The sequence below is a fragment of the Tympanuchus pallidicinctus genome, unplaced genomic scaffold, assembly GCF_026119805.1.
Source record: "Tympanuchus pallidicinctus isolate F22 unplaced genomic scaffold, pur_lepc_1.0 scaffold3, whole genome shotgun sequence".
In the NCBI taxonomy this organism is placed as follows: Eukaryota; Metazoa; Chordata; class Aves; order Galliformes; family Phasianidae; genus Tympanuchus; species Tympanuchus pallidicinctus.
Genome location: NW_026294747.1, coordinates 23,095,055 through 23,115,578, shown reverse-complemented (window position 1 = coordinate 23,115,578; position 20,524 = coordinate 23,095,055). Strand labels below are relative to the sequence as shown.

Here is a 20,524-nt window from a genome sequence, read left to right as displayed (position 1 = left end):
ATGTCCACTAGTGGTCTGTAATGCACTGATATTTCCTGAATGAAAAACGTAAATTGATGTGCAAGTTACTGTTCCATGTGCAGCCCTTACATATCTATTATTTATCCTAGTTTCATGCCACTCCTCTTCCTGATTCTGTCCTTCCAGTGCACAAAATGATGAGAATACTCTCTCACTACCAAATAATTAAAATCTATAATTAAATTCCCATCATCTTCTAATAGTTTTTGCTAAAAGCAAAGGAAAACAATCACTAAAGGGAAACAGAGAAACGAAAAATAAAGATCCGCTGGAAAATATCATAATCTGTAGCTTTCTAAATTGTTGAAGCCCTTTCTCAAGAAGCTCAAAACTTTTAGAATAAGTTTAAGAAAACGTCAGTGGGAAGATTACCTTCAGCAGATCTGATTCTATTTTCTTTCCTTCTGCACTTCATTTCCAGAGTGTGGAAGTTTGTTCCAGATTCACATATGAAATACTAAACACTGAGACCCTGTCCAAAATAGGCACTCACATTTGTAGGCTCTTTTAAGCAGCCAGTTCTCCCAGCTACACAAATCTAGGTGGTGTCCAGCCACTGAACAGTTACCATAGCATTATACTACAACTGTACTGAAGCAGATCTTACCTTTGCTCACATATGACAACCAAAGTAAGTTATAGCACTATTATATCCCTATTGCTTACAAGGCAATTTAACACTTCAAAACACCACACAAACATTAACAAATTAATCTGTACGGTCTTTTATAAGGTATTCTACAGAAGCAAATTCTGTAGAAGTTAGAAAGTAGAAATTCTACATTCTGCAGCTCTACACCTTGGAACAATTTTTGCACTTTCATTTCATGCACTGGGGAATAGAATCTTCACTTACGTGACTTCCAGCATAATTACTTCTGAATTAATTAAAATGAATAAGAAAGCAGCAGAACAAGGTGAATGCTGTCCATATCACAATACTTCACTTTTTCCCCATTTGCAGCCTTCCTCAATTGGGCTTTTACAGAAATCCAGCTCTTTAATGCCAAAAAGATTTCAGAATTTCTGAAGATGCGTAATAATCTCTGTGGTTATACATTCTAACTCCTGGATACCTGTCTCATCCCACTTTATTACCACTGAGAAATACCATGAAAATTTAAACTTCTTAAAACTTCACAGAGAGTATGAGTTCCAACGTAGATGGATCTCTGCAATGAAAACGCTGGTAGTCCTTTACCTCCCGCACTCTTAAGTATGGGTAAGCCCTGTTACAGTCACTGATTTTATGACCCTGCAAGGGATGCAGTCCTTCAGATAAACCAGTCCCAGAGCTTCACATCTTAACAGTGTCATATGGAATCCTCTCTGCAGGCTCTTCCCTCCTGACAGGTTTGCTGACAGAAGAAAACAAGGCCAGGCCCACAGCAGCTCTCCACTTGCATGTAAAAGAGAGTGGAGACACATAAAACACAAGGTTTCAGGTACTCTTGTTCCAGGCTGAAGTCTCTACTTAGTTCAAAAGGGGCCAGTCTGGTTCTATATGTTAAAGCTTTTTATAAATCACTGTTACACCACTGAAATTCTGAAAACAAGCCCTCTGCTCTCTGTGTGAGGACTGTCAAAGTATCTGAGGTTCAGCTGAATACATCGACAAACACTACCGTGTAATTCCCCAGTTCTGATGTAGCATTACACGTGCACAATGAAAACTGCCAGAAGACTCAGATTTAAGGAAAATGACCCACTTTCAAAAACCAGCAGTTTTTGTTCCAGGTGGAATATGAATATTTATATTTAAAAACGATGACACCACAAGCAAATATTTCAGGCACGAGCACTGATGTGAACAATTCACTCAGGCACCCTGAAGAACAGTCCTCTATTAATTTTACCAGTCTTCAAGATACAACTTGTAGATGGAGTGGCTATGTGTGAGGAAAGCAATGACAAATTAATCTCCTCTAGAACCTTAAAATGTACATTCAGTGAGTTATATCAAACCATTCAATAATTTAATTTACGGCAAATTATGGGAACTGGGGAAGTTCAGGTTTGTAGTTAACAGCTTTAAATCCGAATCCATCCTTCCTTACATTCATAAAGCTTCCTCATTGAGCGCTGTGTCTCAGGCTGGCACAGACTTATTGCAACAAGGCTGAAATCCACCTGAGATCAGGTCCTTAAAGACAGATCATGACAACTCTTAATTCAGCTGTATTTTCAGAAAATAAACTGGGAAGCATTACATCCAACCTCATCCAAATCTGCACCAAAAAAGCATCCTATATCAAGTAATTTTATCTAGACCATGCCTTCCTTAAATTCAGAAGAAAATAAAACTGCTCACTTGTCTTTGGTCAGCCTTGTTTGAGCTGATCATCCTGTTGCAGGGAGCTTCATCTGAGCTTAAAAACCTTAGTTTAATACTAAGGCACACTTGTTTGGGAAATATGTATTGTTAAGCTGCTACATCCTACAAAGTTTAGGCTTACAGTTAGCTGAGGATTGATTCTAACTTTTCTTGTGGGAAGAGGAGCAGGTGCCCTTCAGAAGCTGTCTTTCTTCTGTTCCTTAAATATGCTATTTAGGAGATGCCACTCCACAGCACTTGAACAAACATTAGTGCCTAATGAAAAAGCTTTTATTGCCTTGCTCGTATTTTCCTTTGGAAGACTGAAAAGAATAAAATATAGCCAAAAGTTTACCCGCATATAGAATGGATTTAAAGAACACCATCTTTAAAAGAAATCTTTGTGAAAGATCATAACAGGTACTGGGGTAATGTTTCTACAAAGATGCATGGGCAGCTGGGCGCTTCTGTATCAGTTCCAATGTGTGTTAGATCAGATTTCTTATATTTAATAGCAGTGCAGTTCTCCACATCATCTTGGTAGTTTGCAAACAAGAATGAATGCATCTCAGTGACTTAATCACTTGAAACACTCTGAACCATGTTTAATTGATCGGGAATCCGGCACAGAGAAGCAAAAAGCTTTTGTAAGTTTATCCAGTGAATGGCAGGAGAGTAGGAATTAGAATTCAGAGCAGTTTCTAACTAGCAGACTATGACTTTTTTACTTGCTCACTGAGCAGAACGCGCTGCAGAAGTGTTTTGTGAACAGAGAATATGGTGAAATAGTAAGGGGAAACACAGGCAGTAAACATCTTTTGTTTTCCTGTTCTAATGCATTTCACAATGAAGACTATCAAAGCTGCAGTTCCCTCTCTCTTGCTCTCTCCCTTGCTCTCAGCAGCACCCTCTCAGCTCTTTCCTCCTCCCAAGAAGCTGCAAATCACCCTGCGAGCATCTGAGCTGCTTTACAGCGAATAGTAGAGATCACTGTATTGTAAGTGCCATTAAATTTTAAACCAGCCTTTTGAGGACACCAGTTAAACAGAAAGCCCTCTATTTACCCCTGCATCCCCCTGTATATTTATCATTTCAACAGCTGCAGAAGTCAAATTTTCGCATGCGAATCTCACAGTTCCAGAGGCTGCCTGCATTTCAGAGCACCCTGCGCCCTCTCTGCACAGCTGCTGGTGCCCCAATACACCCCATCACAGCACCAGTGGAGACTTTCCAGCTCTTTGTGCCAAAGCTCTTTTGAACCAGTCAGCTGTATGAGATGTGCAAGAATTTGCAGATGTGCTAAAGCACGTAAGTTGCAGAAAAATATTACTGCTTATCGTGCGTGGAGAATACAGACAGGCATCTGCCAGTTAAACACAATTCACATTTTAATCTGCATCCACAGTGAGTAACCTAGTAAGGAATTAAATAATGTCACATAAGATATACATACGTAGATGTAATAGGACTCATACTACACTCCTAAGTCCAATGGGCAACACATCCCAAGTCACAGGAGGACGGTGCTTCAACCAAAGGCATGCATAGAGGTGTCTAGCACAAAAATGACCATCCAAGCCCCTCTACTGACACAGCAGGAAGGGAGCATTCTGGCAGGAACCAGACAGAACACCAAACCTGCAGCTGAACATAAGGAGGACTTCCACTTCCATGCTACCTTGGAGCTGTGACAAGGTACCTCCCTATCCCACTGCATCCTTCTAGACCTAGCAGCCAGGTTCAGGACAGTGCACAATCAGGGACATAGTTGACTAGATCCCAGCAGCCACTCTTCTCAGATCTAATAAACTACATTCAGGCTGCTGCTAGGATTTCAGGCCCTAGAATAGGCTTCTTTTGTGCTGTATACATAGTTTAAAACTCACCTACTCTGTTGGATACATGAAGGACACTACAAAAAGTCATTAGAAAACTACCACAGTGCAGCCAGAGCAGTGGTACTCAGAAGTGGGCTGATTACAAGGATAAGCGTAAAAGGATCCTGGCCACGCAGTAGCCACACCAACTGCAGTAAAAAGTGTGGTGTATGCACTTGCATAGTATTTATAGAGAAAGAAGAACTAGGTTAATTCTGCAATAAAAATACACACTAAAGCAACATTTTTATTTCTCTTCCATTAAATTTTAGAGGCAGGCTTGCTGTTGTGAAGTTTGATTCCCCAAAACTTGCATGTGGTCCAAAAACAACAAAAGGTGCACCTGTGTGCTAAGAGCACAAGTCCTTTAGCAGTTATTTGTATCATGTTACACAGCTGAGCAGGGATTTTGAAATGCTTCAGAGTCTGAGGAATCAGATTTCTAAGTTATCAGGGCCTAGAATCATAGAATAGAATCACTAAGGTTGGAAAAGCCCCCCACAGTCATCTAGACCAACCATTTACCTACCACCAATGTTTCTCCACTAAACCATGGCCTTCAGTACCACATGATCTATTGTGCTTAGTTTGTCAAGATAAACTTTCTCTCTTCAAGAGCAATCTGATTGTTATGGGATAGTGGTAAGCTCTGCCTTCCTGTAGTTATCTGTTGCAATCAAAAACTCCAGTTTGTGCAAGCTTCAGCCAGCATTCATCAAGACAGATTATGAAGCCATGTGCTACTCTATCCTCTTTTTTTGTGCTTCTTGGAGGCTTTTTCTCCCTCTGCAAATGCCTGCATGGGAGTGTATGTTCTTCATTCAATTCTCACACATCATTGAGCAGCAAGAGCAAACGTCCAGGCCCGCAGCAGGGGGGTTAATTAACTGTACAAGCAGCAGAGCCAGCTCTAGAACTCTCCTTTACAATGGATACAGAGAATTCACAGAGCTAACGTTTAAGAGAGAACACAGTAAATTTTGTACTGTTCACTCATTCATAAAACATTAATAAAAAAATACATGTTTAGCAGCAGTTCAGGACAAGACTTGCTGAAGACAGACCTCATCTCATGCACTGCCACTGGCACACTCAGTTTAAGACTTTTTTAGACTGGAATAAGACCTTGCAGATAGACAAATGAAAACATTCATCTCCTTGTCACAGGGTCTGCTCACATATCCTGTCGTTAACTGTGGTTGGATGCACAGGAGAACGGCAGTGGTCTCTTCCTTTCACATTAAGACAATACAGTATCAAAAACAGTTTGCATATAGCACATTCCTCTTGCAGGTATTGCCAGCAGAGCTGCAGCAATGCTAACACACAAGTTTCAGAAAAACAACAGCACAGCATTTAGGAAGATGTTTTGAAAACAATGGATGGAGTTTTCCAGCTCAGGAAAATAAATTGTCAAGGATATGAATGAACATATTAAGACTGATGGCACATGCACTGAGTTCAGACAGGGATACTAAGTAATACAAATGGGAATACAACCGTTACTCTTTTATTCAAATAATGCAAGCCCAGACCATCAATCCCTTTTGGGAGAGCAGGATCACTCTGTATTCATGAAGTACATATGTGCTTTGAGCTGGAGGTTGGACTGGATGACCCCTGGAGGTCCCTTTGTACCTCAAGTTTTCCATTTACCATACTCCATCAGAACACCAATTATGGTATCAACCCTGAACGCACAAAAATAAAACTTGCATTATATATGCTCTTGAGGGCACCCTAAGCCTGAACTTCTCAATCTTTTCTACTTTCCTATGTCATAACCTTATTTCTCATCAATGGGGCATAACTCACTTCAGAGAAGCATACTGTACTAGCTGGTTCAATTCCAGGGATCCAGACTATCAGCTCTATTAACAGTGCACTTTATGAGGGAAGTAATATAACAAATGTAAGCTAGGGTCAAAGGGTGTTCCTTGCTTTCTCCTCGTGAAGGCATGAGTGTCTCAGAGCTTCATTCTTCAGACTCCAAGGATCTTGGATGAAGACAGGAGGAGATTTTCCTTGGGATTTCTTTTTTCATTCCATTGGCTTTAGTAAGCTTGGTGGGGGAGGGGGGGAGGTTTTGTTTGCTTTTAAGCTCAGTTGTGTTAGTCTTTGTCATTTACAATTCCTTTCTGGCTGACCTGGCTGCTGGTTTGTCTAGAAAGAACCTGACTGCATCAGCACACCAGTGAAAAATTACTGAGCACCATCTTAGTTTCACAGATGTCTTTCCTCCCAGACATGCTAACCCATCACCCTGCTACCAAGCAAAACAGTTGTGATGAGAAACTGGGGGGACAAAGAAGCAGAAAAAAAAAATAGATGCTGCCCTGCTTGGAAAATGCAGAGAGAGTAAAAATTAATAATAAAAAATCCTCATGGAAGTGCCTGCCGCAATTGGTAATGTGTATATAAGCAAATATTTATGCATAATCTTTAAATATTTTTATGCTTCCTATATTTTTAATTTTTTTTAATCCACACCTGTAAGCAACTAAATCTAAATTTCCATATTATTTTCACTTGATACTACTTTTTTTTTTTAGCATTTTTCATAGCAGCATCAAATATATCATGTATCACTCGATAATTCCTATGTACTTATCTAAAATACAGATACCTTACAGCATTAGACTAAAGGCACCCTCTAGAGTACCTGATTCTGAAAATAACGTCTTACTGCTAGTTTCTGTTCAAGTTTCAGCAACACTATGAAACATGAGTACAAAGTCACCAGTAATAGCTTCGTCTTGTATACATTTCAAGTCTAAAAATAAACAAAAACTGTCTTTTCAACTAAACGTAAGAACTACTTTCATTTTTGTTGAATTAACTCTACAGGACTTAAAAAGAAACTTGTCTATTTCCAATTCGTTAAAAAATTCTTTAAAAAGGCAAAATCCCCTACACTTTTCAACCAAGCACCAAGGGCAGGACAAATTCTCTCTGCAGCTATGCCTGTGCAAGACCACCAGATACTAACAAAAGCAGCTAAAGAAAATTTACATCCTTTTTGTTTAAGATTTTCTTTCTTTCTTTTTTTTTTTAATAACTTGGCAATAGGAATAAAGACACCCAGAGGGGACCATCATTCGGGTGAGATTTTCTGTTACCCGTGAATAATTTTATTCTGCTTGTGTTAGGTTTTCCTGAAAATAGCATCGGCCGCAACCAAATTCAAAACTGTAACAGCAGTTTTCCATGCGCAACTCTAACAATCTCTATCCTCAGTACTTAAACCCCAGTCACTCAGGACTACTGTATCTACTTCACACACAAGGCTGCTGTGTGGATTAGCTGCTCCCAAGGGAGAAGGAAGAAAGACCAGGGTTTTCTTCCTTGCCACCATTCAGGTACATTTACCACAGCTACACCCTTGCAAGAGAAGACTCTGAAACCATAGATGGTTCAAAGCTGTGGCTGTGCAGCTCTTTTGCCACAAATAAATTCTGACAGCTGTCAAACAAAAGTTGTTCCACCCTTCCTTTACTTCAGCCCTTCCTTTCCACCACTCCCCGAACGCCAAAAGCAACATTGATTCAGCTGCACATAAGCAGAGGGAGCAAACTGGATTGTGCTCAAAAAATAGCACACGTGAGTTAGTTTTCAGGCAATTTGTTGATTCCACTTACAGTGAAGCAAGAGGGACATTGGCTCTGGCACAAGAGCAGGGCAGAAATAAGCAGTTAGACCAAGCAAGAAGGCAGGTCGCTATATTCAGCAGCAGTTGTAACGTGATGCTTAATCAAAGCAGCCATATAATCACAACCCATCAAAGCACAAGGTAAGAGACTCTAGCTCAGTTTTGGCTATGAAACACAGCAAATTTGACGTCTTGGAAGCACAGCAAAGGTTCCTGAGAAAGATAAAATACAGCAGTGCAGCCCTACTTCCCCAGCCCCTGTGCAGGGCCTCTGTAACTCCAGAGAATGATACCATGAGAGTCATTGTGAGTCCAACCACAGGATACTCCTAAGGAGATATTTCTTCAGTAACTTGCTTATACTCTATTAAATACTAGCAGGAAAAGACAAAGAAAATAGCTTTTAAAAGGCAGGTTCTGGGGAGAAGCAGTCTGAGCAGAGGTGAAGTGCAGGTAACAGGCATAGCACAGACAGACTGCTCTCCACAGGCAAGTGTGGAAGAAGTGGATGCTGGGCAGTGAGCAAATCCAGATGAGGCGAGCAACAACCATCTTGCTGTGAGCATCCCCTCAGGACTGGCTGCTAACAGGACCTCTCCTGGGTCCTCCTTGCTTACTTTCCTTTCAAGATGCACTCCTGTCTTTGGCCTGGTTGAAGTTAATTGCATTCACCTTTCAGCATGACACAGCAGCAATTATCCCCAGTCTTACTAGAGAGTTTTCATCAAGTGAGCACAGAATTATTACGGCACCCAGCATTTCTATCTGGTCTTGGAATTTGCTGTTCTAAGACATTGGTAGAGAGAAAAAATAATTATTATAGAAATTTGTATAACTAATATCCAAAATATTAGTGGGGGATGGATGAGAACAGGGCTCTGTTTTCACAGACGGTCTGACTGCCCCACCAAGTCCAAGAAAGCACAGATATTACTCTATCCTGTGGGTTGTAGGAACAGCAGTAAGAAATAAAACATCAACAAAAACACCTCTGTCCCTTGCATGCCTCAGCTTGGGGTTAAGTGCAAGTCCACAACCCATTTCTCCTGTCATGCAGAAACTGATGAGAGATTATGTCATCAATTAGTCAAACCTCGTCTTTTCAAAGAATAGACTTCTGCTTGGGAGGTCTCAGAATATTTAATGTGCCATGAGACACGTAACTGAACAGAGAGAAACCCCAAGTACCAGAAGTGGCAAAACAAACTTTTTGTCTCAGCAATTTTCTAGTCTTAATCAGCATATTGCAACAGCAGATCATTAATATTTTAAAGGCAAATAAAGAATGTAATGAAATTTTGGAGACATCTTGACCCACTAAGATATTTTTGAAAGCTAAGGTTCAGAATGACTATGTGTGTCAGTTAAATGGGTCTCATGCTAACTGAAGCCAGGAGGGAAGCTCACTATTAAACCATGTTCCTGAAAAGAGAAGTTGCGTATGCTTTTAAAGCTAGCAGAAGAGCCACCTTATAAAGATGTAAACAAGCCTATGACTGAAGGAAGATTTTACATCATCATCAAGACTTTGAATAATTGGTGATATTCGCTCAAGCAGCTTTTGAATTATGTAGAATTCACAGAACAATTCTGAGAAGTTCAAGTTTAATCCCATGCATCTGAGTACGATTGATGTAAAACTTATTAGGAAATCATGGAGTAAAAAGCATTTACATCACTGTTAATAAAGCAAACGGATAAGCAAAGGCAAAAACAATTTACCCTTTACCTTTTAGAAGTACTATGCAGGTTACTAAATTCATACTGTACATTAATACCAATGCTTTGATATCATGCCCAATTATCTTAGAACAGGTATAAGCTTAACATTTTTAATGAAGGAATTATATTTTAAAAACAGCATTTATATTCAAAACTACAATAAAAACGGTGCAATATTTCAAGTGCTAAACTCTTTGGGAAAAATGAAAGGACAGTAACTTTCTTACTATTCAAATACAAAAACCTTTGTATTCTACACAGAGCAGTACCACCACGCTGCAGTGCACCAGCTGTTACCACAGAACAGCGAGCAGGTACAATCCATTACTAGCCCATGCAGTGCCACTCTCTTGCTTCTGCGGGCCATCCTTGTAAACACTGCCTACTGCCCACGTTCTCGCCAGAGAAACCAAGTTCCAGGGATATTGAAATTGACATTTATATCACCACAATGCATCTTCCTAGGGCAAAAGATGAAAGCGATGCGTTTGGATTTGTTACCAAAAAGAAAAGCCTCCACATTTTGTTTTTGTCTGGGTGATCCAGGAAAAACACATTGTAAACCATCAATCTGTACACTACACCCAGCTAGTACAGCCAAATATTTTTAGAAGCAGCTATTTATTTCCCCCCTTTTAGGCGCTCCATTTTGTGACTGACATCCAGCAATTCTTGGTGACATCAGGAAAACACTTTTGCCTGGCAGACCCTCCTGCCTTTCTGCTGTGGCTGCCATCTTCACTTCTCGCAGCACTCGGAGACATTTGCATTCCAGGTGTCGATTTTGATGGGTTCATGAAATTTGAGGGGTTTTTTTTAATCTAACATGATACACATTGATAACAAATCCTGAAGAGACAACTTCAGATCATAACTAAGCATCTTCAAAAGGACCCTTCCCTTAACAGATCAAGATTCAATTTGTAGTATCTCTATCTCTCGTGTGAGATTTTTTTGGCTTAAAAATTAAGATCTTTGCAGAAACTTCATTCTTCACTACTGAAACAACATCAGACAAAAGATACGCAGCTACTTGAATACATTTAGAAGTAATTTGGGAGAAATTACCAAGTCTCTCACCAGTCTTCCTTAAAGAAGACCATTATGAACTCCAAATCTGTTTTGTAATAATTAAATCTAAGGGAATATTTAAAGGAAATTAACATACATATAGTCACAGTTAAAGACAAAATCTTTCAAATCATTCTTATCTGTATCTATAAACATAAATTAGTCTCATTTGCTTCTGATATCAGCTCCATATCTGATCAAAATGAATCTTCTCCACTGCGTACTGTATTGCACGCCAAAATCCTTTACATGGAAACTTCTGAAGTTCTTACTGCTATGTTAAAAGCAGAACTGCAGCCAATGTTTCAATGCACTAAAGAATCCCAACGGCTCATTCCTGAAGTCTTGCTGTATGGAAGAAGCCTCCATCAAACCAGCCTCCAGGTGCAGGATTCCTGCATCTTACAGTAGACAGTAAGCTGAGAAATTTCTTCTTTGTTTGGCGAACAGAACCGAATCTTAGCCAGGAAACTGTTTTCATCTGAAAAGCCTAAAGAAACTGAAAAGCTTCTTCTATTTTCAAGTTTAAGAGAACACTGTGCCTTTAAGCCACTCAATTTTAATTGTGCAGCAGATAGACATCAGGAACTTAGCATCCTGGGCTCCCCCAAATGATTTACTCCAAGAACAGGACTGTTTCTGTCTCTTGAGATATAAGATGAGACTTGATGAAATGGAGAATCTACAGATGCAGAGTTGTATGAGCTGATCACTAAGGCATTTGTCCACAAGCCCCAAGGTGTGCACGGAACTTCCAAGGCCAGAAAGCTGCTGACAACAGCCAGGCACATCCCCACTGCCCTGAGCTGGCTGCAGCTCCCAAGCACACAGCACCGCTCTGAAAAGCTGCCACACCAAAATGAAATGATCTACAGACGGTATTGGATCTGGAACAAGATTCTGCAGGCCCAAAGACTGCCAAGTACTCACATTTCCAAAAATCTAAAATAAAAGGATAGCCACTCTGTCTACAGGACATTAGGCAGCTCTAGAACTTAGTTCTGAAAAATTCACATCACTCTTTTTTCAAAGAAAAAAAAATGATGTGTGTTCTGCCCTCTACAACAAGTGTGACACACTTCTCCTTCCCTCTTAGCAAGTGCCATTATTAGGGTTTTTACTTACAGGGCAAATTAAAAGCTAGTTTGTTTCTTTTTGTAGCCCAGCCCCAACTGTTTTTCATACCAGTGCCCACTAACATGGACACACTGTCAACATTTTACCAATGCAAACTTAAGAAGAAAGATCGTAAGCACTTCACTGTTCCTAATTCACGTCACCAAACTTAGAACAGAATTTACAGGACAAAGAAGAGATGCTCATCACAACTCAAGTGCTTTCTCCCTGATGGCTTTCAAATACCTATCCTAAGGTATTTTGAATTTCTTGCTATTAAAAGCATATAGAATGAGAGCTCTCTTCCATGGAATTGATCAGATAAGCGATAAAAGCAAAACAGGTAAAGAACTCACAGGCATTAACTGAAGCTTAATCTTCCTACATATTTTCTACAGTCAGTGGGGTGAGGGCAGGGCCCTCACAAAGGCAATGCAGAGCAGGAAGAATTAGGTTCCCTTGTCTGAACCGCTCCTGGAAAGTTCTCCCTGTCTCACCATTCATCCCCTGGCAACAATACCCCTGGGCTCACATTCAGCCTCTGTCAGCACCTCCCGACAACTAAAATTCAAAATTAGTTCCACCAAAACAAGGGTTCTACACCTGCTGCCATCTGAAATTTACCTGTTATATTACAATTAGGGGACATTTGAGAAGGATGACGCACCTCGCACTCCAACACCAGCTTTCACTGACGTAGGCAGGAGGAGGAAACAAACAGTAAGTTTCACATTGACTGGACTCATCTTTTAAGAAAATAATGTCCTCATTATTTCTACCGACAGAAAATAAGCACTGGTCCAGCATCCACCACAACAAACACCCAGTGTGCCTGTGAACCGACTCCAAACCAACACTATGAAAGTTATGCAAGACATCACATTCATTTCAGATCATTTCAAAAATAAGCACAAGACTTTAACTGGATGTTTCCACAATGTGCTATGAGGCTGTTATACATAACTGGTATGCTGGAAAATACCACCTAAGGCTAACTACACTTGTCAGTTTTGTTTTGTCCTTGGCATAACACCATTAAATAAGCTGATTTTTGCTAATAAAAATATTTTAGCCTGTAACTGCAGTATTTTCTGTAGCTTACTGTGCAACAATAAAAAGCAAGTTTCAGGAAGTGGCTTCTTTTCAAATCAACTAACTTGTAGCAATTGGACAGATCAATACAATGGGAAAGGCATTACAACAAAAGTGCAACGATAAGAGAATCAGCATGATAGAAAAGTGCTATAAGGGAAGAGAAAATTGCTCACCCATATGAGAAGATTCCAGGTTCACAGAGGAAAGCTTCACTAAGCAAGGGATCTCCAAGGAAAGATCCTTCCTCAGAGGTACTCAGCCCTTAAACGAGGTCTAAGAGGGGTGCAGCCAGGCTCCTCCCCTTTTGGTCACACAGCTGAATTGCCTTCACCTGTGCTCCCAGGGCTGACCGGGTCCTTTCCCCAGGTGCTCAATCAGTGCTTCAGGCCACAACTCAGCTGTTAGCATACACTTGGGCAGCGGAGAACAAACAGCAAACAATTTTTTGCATCAATTCTAAATGTTTGACACACAGTCTCTCTTATCCATTCCAAAATTCAATCCAGATGGGGACCAAACAGCTGCAATAAAAGCTGAAAATATAACTGGTGTCTGAGAAGCAGCTCCCCAGATTTGATTCCCCTTCTCATACTAGTAAACTTAGACTATGTCAAAATACCATTTCTTCAGCCATGGGGTTGCTCTGCTAAGGCATGTAGAACAGGACATAGTAAGTCAAATCCACAGGTCCTAACTGCTGGTCTGGCAAGTTATGCTGTCTATTCAAAAGTAAATCCAATTATTTTCACAGATCAACACACTCAAGTGATTTATTGTACTCTTCAGTGACTGAAGGCATTAGTATGAGAATTAAGAGAATGCAGTTAAGTTTCCAGTTTGGTGGCTGACCAACATAGTAACACTTTCCCTGTCTTGCATCTTTCCCCCACTCTAAACATCGGTCATGTTCAGGAAAGACACTTACAGTGTAATACAAAATGTGACTGCTGTTAGTCCAGATGCACTCTACTACCTGCATTTGCACCACTTGTTGCCCCTGTAGGGTTGGCCATCTCTCTGGACAGGCTTGCACACCAGATCCAAGACACGTCTTTAACTGCTATCAAACATTCCCATTAAAAAAAAAATAATTATTTTGAGCCAAGGGTTTCCACAAAAGAGTTGCACCCTAGCACAGAGAGATTTTGCTTTAGTTGGAAAGTCTACTACAACAATATTATCTTCCAATTTCCTTTTCTAAGTTGTGCATTTAGCTTAATAGAATGGGTTACTTTAACTGATCCAGCTTACAAAAAAAACCTTTAGATTTAATCCTTTTTCCTGAGCTCCCAAGGAAGACACCTTAAAAGGTGTTATATAAAACATCCTAAATCCCAGTCATCACAATCTGTCTCCCATCCTTCTTTCAAGTATAAATGGGCATTAAAATAACTACCCATGTCTGAGGTTGCTCAGCAAGGCAAAATATACAGGAGCAACTGAAAACCAGCTCACACCATCAGTAGGGGATTTTCAACAAAATACTGTAGTTTAACTGCTTATTTTCTACCCACAATGTTGCTTTCCAAACAGAGAAGGCTATCTTGGAGATACAAGCCAAGGCAAGCAAAGATGAAAAAGATGCATCCAACTAGCCTCAATTCAAGAAGTTCTGCAGCTGCATCCAAATCTGACTTAAATGATGTATGAATTCAAGAACTAGAAGTTGAGCCAGAAAATTATTGCTGAAGGATGGGTGGCAGAGGGAGGGAGTGTAGGTTTTGGGTACTTTTTTTATTTATTTTATTTTATTTTTCCCCCCCTTTGTTTGATGATATACTGAAGCGGTCATTTGAGTATCCTAAATTAAGTTACTGCAGTGATTATATATATTAGATATGCAAAAATGAGTTTCAGAAATTATCAAGCAAGAAATCTAGATGGAATTATTTCAGGAGAATGGGAAATCTACATTCGGATGCTAGTGTGGGTTTAATAAAGAGCTAGCATTACAAGAGGCCCAACAAAGCTTAGCAATATTTCAGTCATTGTATGAAAACAACTACAACATCAATTTTGCAAAAGAGTTTGGGGCAAAAGATGCATCAGGGAGAGATGCATGCACTTTGCCTATCTGAAGTCATACGTACAACATCCACAGTTTGTTTCAGACAGTACCTCTTGAGAATATGAAGATGGTAACTTGATGAGAAATCATTATATTCACATTTCCACAATATTTGGATACAAATTAAATGTCAAAGATTAAAATAGCGAGCTCATACAGATCTCTCAGACATTCACTTCTAAACAGGTGCTGCTCACCCTGATTAGAGGGTTCAGAAGGTTCCTATGACTCACAGAGGCTGTCAACTGGACATAAGGAAGAGCATCCTTTGACAAGAAAAACCGAGTGACTACTCCAAACTATCCAAGAAGGAAATCTACAAATACTCAACTCTGGGAACACACAAAATTGTTTTCATATACTCTAAGATTGCTTTACAAACAGTTGACATAAATGGATGCTATGGTTACATGGAAATTAGGATATCTATCATTCATGCCATTTAGTTAAAAAAAAAAAAAAAAGTTAGGTGCTCAGTAATATGTATAGGTCAGATAAACAACTGGAACCAAAATTAAGCATCACCTGCCTCAAGTTATTAGTTACTACACATTCAGATAGCGTATTGGCACAGTGCCTCCATTACTGACTGAATAATTGGCATTTTAATGCGCCCTTGAAGGAGCTTGGGGAGATTAGGAACTTCAGGCAAAACCGAAGTGAGCAACTTCATTGTTTATTTATTTCCATAGTTTACATACTAATGTCCTCAAAGCCTTCACTGGGCATACCTACTACATAAAGGCATATCTCACCCACCTTCTTACGAACAATGCAAATACATTTTTAAGAGTTCTTCCCTCCCTGCTAACTGTACTGCTTCCCTCCTGCTTCCTCGCCGTCTTACACTTACTTTCCATTCACCAAAGCACAGCATTTCACACTTACAGAATACGACTGAACACGTTTTGGGTAAGATTTGCTGATAACGTGTTCAGAAAGGCTCCATGAAAATTCACCTTTTCTATGGATAACAAGCACGCAAGGAGAGCGAGCTCACAGGAAGCATTTGTGCACATTACTAATCTATTTAGTTGGTATTTTAGGGAATATTATGGAATGTGGAATAAATAGAGCAACATTAATCCCGTTCCTGACTGTTTTTAAAGAATAACTTCCCCCATCCAGTTTAAACCTCATGTTTACATTTATACAACCATATAAAACCAAGGGCTAGATTACAGTACCATTCCTAAAATCCCTCCAAAACCTCCTTTCCTTTCACTTGCTATTTAGCAGCAAGGTTAAAAGGAGTCTTACCCAGAACACACGGGATTTAAAATAATCTAAACTACTTCAATTTGCTCTAAGCTTTAAACACAAGCAGAAGTCAGTGGATTCATGCATAACATCTATAATGAGAGAGAATCTTGTTTTCCAGTGTGCATTTTACCTGGTGAGATTCTACAGTTTCAACTCAGTAAAGTACGTTAAACTTCACCCAGCACCCTGCTCCAAAAAATACAAACAAGTATCCCTACGCTGAAAACTATTTTAAAGTACTTCTCCACATCACTTCAATTTCAAAGAACTGCATATACTTACAAAGGTGTCTGTGATTCTATGATACTGTATTCTTTCCACGTCAGAGGAAATGCATTAGAATACAAGTCTGGTTTTTACAAGATTGTTTTCTTGAAGATTAAATTAACTGCACTGCAACTAACTATAACAAGACACTTCCAATTCATTTTCAAAAAGAGAGCGCAACTCCTTTAGCATATAGTAAAAAAGGTGATGGTGACAGGCATAAGGTCAAAAGATTCTACTCCTGTAAGCTTTCCTTCACACTTCAGACAACATTGCTACAACTTTTCTTAGAAAGTATGATAAGCAGATGTACAAATTGCTCCATATTTGACACGATGCTGTTAACAAGCATTTGTTTCCTGCCCTCTTCTCCCTTTACATTTCCTCATTCAAATAAATCTGACCTTTTTCATGTCACTGGAAAAAAAAGCACTGTAATGATATGCACCAAGTGATGCCACATGTGAAAAAGCATCTTATTTCTTAATTAACAAAATAAGAAAAGCAGCAGGAAAAAAAGTGCTACTTAACAGGTGAATTGGGATGTAACCTTACATCAGTCCTGATTCACAACAATTTTTCACTGATGCTGTCGACAGTAATTCCATGTCAAATTCCCAAAAGGAAGGAAAAGAAGTACATGTTACTAAATTTCCTCCTGGAAAAATTCAAGAACACATTATTTATGTTTTTACTGTAAAGGATATGTTCAACACAAACAAAAGCTGAGTGATGCACAGGCAATTTCCTACAAGGTAAACACCTACAAAACAATGCCAAGGAAAGGCACTAATCAAGAATACAAAGGCAAGAGCACTGAAGATTCTACTACTTTCTTACATGTGAAAATAACATTGTTTTAAAAAGCATAATAAGAACAGAACTACACAGCAGTAGAACTAATTCAAATTTAAAACCCAAGTTTAGATTTGGGAATTACAACTTTTGCAAGAAGTTACTCCTGACTTTGCTTTATTAAAAGAGATGGGTAAGGGTAGGTTAGAGCAGCAAGAAGGAAATCAGTTTTAAAAGCAATGCAGTCTCAACTGTAACACTGATGTTAATAGCTGAAGGGCAAGACTATTAAACTGAATTCACCTTTCTGCCCCAAGATTAGGAAAACCCAGCTTAGAATGCCATGTTAATAACATGAAGAGACTAGGAGGAGAAAATAATTGTCTGTATCATTCATTTTTACTGCCCTCTAAACGCAAATCACATTCAAGAAAGCTTTTTTTCTTTTTGAAGTTTTTCTTCCATAAGATAACACTATCAGTAGACATTGCTCCATCACCTTCTAGATGAAATAAATCAAAGCACTTCTTTCCACCATCTCCAAACTTTCAATAACCATACGTGTACTTGCCATACCTTGTGCTGGAACAGTTTCAACCTGTATCGAGTAATAGATTTATTTAGGCTTAAGCCTACACACAACATAGCGGACTTGGTTTCTTTCCCCACTTTGTCAGAACTTTTTGATGTCACAAACTTCTAAACAGAACTCTCATCATTAATTCTCAGTCAGAAACGTAAGGCACTATGAATCACCACAGTGACTGCACTAATGTCAGCACTACTCTCACACTGCTTCAGAAATTGAGGGGGAACCTAAAGCGACTGAAAGCTTTTAGCTCCACTACCACTGACTTGCTTCTTGCACTGCAAGTCTTTCATTCATACAATTTCATTACATGAAAGTGCAAAGCGAAAGGGTTAAGTTGGCATAACATTTCACAAGCCAGAAATATTTCAGCATTCCACGTGTATAACCTCACAGCCTCAGCTCCACTCCATAGCCTCAGAGGAGGGACATCACACTGGCTGGAGCTTTAATATTTCACATTTCATTAGAAACTGATCAAACAGTGACAATTATGCCTCCTGTAACTGTCCATAGCGCAAGTGTTCAGAGTTTATTCATTGGATATTATATGTCAAGAGTACTTGGCTCTGAACAACATTACGGATAACACACATTGTACTTTACCATCTTCCTCAAGAAATGCACGGGACAATATAAAGAAATTATTTATTACACAAAACATTTCCCCATCCTGTGAAAATTAAATTATTGAATCACATTCTCCCCATGTAACAACTGATAATAATTGTTTCTCCCAAAACAAGAACTGAAAGTGAGAACAGCAATAAAGGCTTTGTTGCAGTCTCTACAGTGCTACTTTAACTCGCATTGCCAAGCCACAGCTATCCATACAACAGATTCCTACAATTAATGGGAAGTGAGCATTTCTCTCCATTAGGAAGTAGTTGTGTTTAGTTGGTTGATTTTGTTTGTTTTTAGTGTTCTGAGTGTTTTTTTCCCCCAACCTCTTCCTAGAACTTATTTACCACTATGACTGCTTTTCAGCATCCATGCTACTTTAATAACTCAGTTATTTGGGACACTGGCAGATCTGCAGACTAGTGGTAGATATAACAAAAAGTACCTAAACCTCAACAGTCAGAGAAGGTCACTGTTCTATGGATAGCCAAAGCCACAAAAATGCAAAGACTGAGACCAAAGTGTGACTTCATATTTCCTGCAGTCTCTGAGTGATGGAAGTAAAATCAGAAACCTGTTTTTCAGAATCTTTTGGAAACATGGCCCATGTTATTCTCCATGAACAAATGTGCTTCAGCACTCTGAGCTGTAACTTTCAGCTTTGTATGAAGCTATATATAGCTGTGGTCTTGAAGGTAAATAATTTAAAGCATTGAATATACTAATGTGTATTTTATAATGTAAGTTTCAAAGTTCCAATAGGACATGCATCTTATCTTCCACTATCTCACTGCTGATCATGTGAACTGGTAGTCAATTTAAGTTGCTTCGTGGCATCAAGGCAAGCTAATTTTGAAATTACCATGGGCCCCCAGAGCTTCCTAGAGAATTCTGAAGCTGCTTGCTGTGAGACACAGCTGTATGCAGAGGCTCATGCTGGTTTTAGAGAATAAATCATCTTCAAGAGAGGCATGCCATCACAACAGCAAAAACCTCAGTTTTTGTTGAATTAGAATTCTCATTAAAAAATCATTTTCTTTATTATCCTTACATGTTCTTTACTAGACTTATTGTTCCAGTACCAAAACATGCTATAATTTTTTAGTAAACAAAGTTTCTAGAGAAATGTTTATCACTATCTACTTCTTTCCTTAGGAAAGGCAGTTATTGCAGAATAAAAAACAGCGATTCTTCAAGCAGAACAGATAACAACAGATGTACATAGGTATCTAGGTGGGACACTGACACATAACTAAATGTTTGGGTTGTTTTTTTCCTATGCACACATTTTAAAATGCCTCCCATCTTCAAAAGGTGTAAGCTGTTGACCCCAGCAGCCAACCTAATTCAGTTCAGTTACTCACACAATAGCAATAAGAGTCAGGGACTGCTAAGTCAGTTTAATTGTGGGGGGATTTCTGTATCTGAATGCTTTTCTGTTGTTATAACACAAATGAGAACAAATTTCCAGATGTCTCAGTGTTATTCACTTTTCTTCTAGTTACCCACAAGATGCATCTTCCAGTTCTAAAGTGTTGTTATAAAGCATACAGTTGTAATTATTACTAATACATAAAACCTGTAGAGAACTAATAAATGTCAAATATAAGACAACTGTGGTGCAATTTATCATGATAAAAGCAAGCAACACAGCTCCAATTTGTCTATTAGGTATCTATAACTGACACACATTTACTTGGTCTCGACACAAGGAAATACTCCAGAATACTCATTTATAAGTGCATAGACTAGTCCAATGAAAACAGAATCTGAAGATTTGCCTGAAGCAGGATGTTTTGGTTTTGTTAAAGTTTTAAAATAACTGTATAATAAATGACAAAATTATTTCATTTTTCCATCTCCCTTAATAAAAAAACATTAGTTTCAATGCTAAAAAATTCATAGCTTCCATCGATTAAACTAATTGCTTTCTCGATGGACTTGTAATATTCATCTTGTCTTTCACTGAGAGGAATCAAACACAATCCAAAGCACGTTTGCCCACACTTTTTGTACTTCAATAACTTTAGCAGTTATCTCAGAAGCTGGGAGAAGA

The 20,524-nt window shown here is 39.0% G+C and overlaps 1 protein-coding gene across 14 annotated transcripts in view; it reads right to left on the bottom strand.

The window, feature by feature from the left end:
- PHF21A (PHD finger protein 21A) overlaps positions 1 to 20,524 on the bottom strand; it is a 124,567-nt gene that overhangs the window by 63,259 nt on the left and 40,784 nt on the right. The window contains exon 1 of one of the 14 annotated variants that reach the window (XM_052696918.1): positions 13,039 to 13,156. The exons of the other annotated variants lie outside the window; for them this stretch is intronic. The gene's annotated coding sequence lies outside the window, so the exon portion shown is untranslated. Of the gene's footprint in view, positions 1 to 13,038; positions 13,157 to 20,524 lie in introns of those variants that run through there. 14 annotated transcript variants of the gene reach the window in all.